We start from the raw sequence: 1,209 nt of genomic DNA on the forward strand, positions 1-1,209 counted from the left end.
CACCCTAACATGCTAGTGCCGTTACAGTGCTAAGAATGGTCCACCCAAAAACATTATTTGGTCAGTTGGAGATCTCATATGGGGCTCCCTTTCTATTGATTTTTGGTTTACAGCCTAGTGACAAAGGGTTACAGTAAGTACATTTACAATACATAATAATGTGAAAAGATTAAGCAGTTTACGGGTTCGAATCCCACTTCTGACATCTCAAGCTTTATACGAAGTTACTTCTTTAGAGGACACAGCCATCAGGGAATACAGTTTGCATGAACTGGGTGTACATGGTCTGCAACAATGCTGAGGTAGGTGGTACGTGTCAAAGTAACATCCACATGGATGCCAGGATCCAGGCTTTTGATCTCTAAAAGTGTGAGAAATTTAAACATGTATTCATCCTGATCATAAAGTATGTTTATTCAGCTTCTATTTACATTGTTACAGCAGTATTTTACAATTGAAATGTTCACATTATTTAAATGTATGTAAAGTACATTGTATACTAGCTGTTTACTTTTTTCCCTAAGTAAAAACTGTCATTACCTCAACATGTCATTACCAACACATAACTTCTTGTGATGGTAAAGACACTTAGTGATGGTAATAACAGGTTTTTAGTTTCACCATCACTATCTTATTAACTCTTTAATAATTAATAGTGCTTTATACAAATTTATGTCTTTAACCCTCTAACATACATAATAATGTGAAAAGATTCAGCACTTTGTACAAATCTTTGGCCATGTGGGAGTGTTGTTGGTTATTGGCATTAGAACCTTGCAAGCATGTCAGGATGGCCGAGCGGTCTAAGGCGCTGCGTTCAGGTCGCAGTCTCCCCTGGAGGCGTGGGTTCGAATCCCACTTCTGACATCTCATGCTTTATGCAAGTTTACTTCTTCAGAGGACACAGCCATCAGGGAATACAGTTTGCATGAACTGGGTGTACATGGTCTGCAACAATGCTGAGGTAGGTGGTACGTGTCAAAGTAACATCCGCATGGATGCCAGGACCTTGGTTTTTGATCTCTAAAAGTGTGAGAAATTTAAACATGTATTCATCCTGATCATAAAGTATGTTTATTCAGCGTCCATTTACATTGTTACAGCAGTATTTTACAATTGAAATGTTCACATTATTTAAATTGATGTAAAGTACATTGTATACTAGCTGTTTACTTTTTTCCTAAGTAAAAACTGTCATTACCTCAACAT

General features: G+C 37.3%; 1 non-coding gene across 1 annotated transcript; it reads left to right on the plus strand.

Moving 5' to 3' along the window:
• The first annotated feature begins 784 nt into the window (after positions 1 to 784).
• Positions 785 to 867, plus strand: trnal-cag (transfer RNA leucine (anticodon CAG)). The gene has a single exon. It is a non-coding gene; the product is annotated as a tRNA-Leu (tRNA).
• The last annotated feature ends 342 nt before the right edge of the window (positions 868 to 1,209 follow it).

Source organism: Trichomycterus rosablanca, chromosome 10 (genome assembly GCF_030014385.1).
Source record: "Trichomycterus rosablanca isolate fTriRos1 chromosome 10, fTriRos1.hap1, whole genome shotgun sequence".
NCBI classification, from domain to species: Eukaryota; Metazoa; Chordata; class Actinopteri; order Siluriformes; family Trichomycteridae; genus Trichomycterus; species Trichomycterus rosablanca.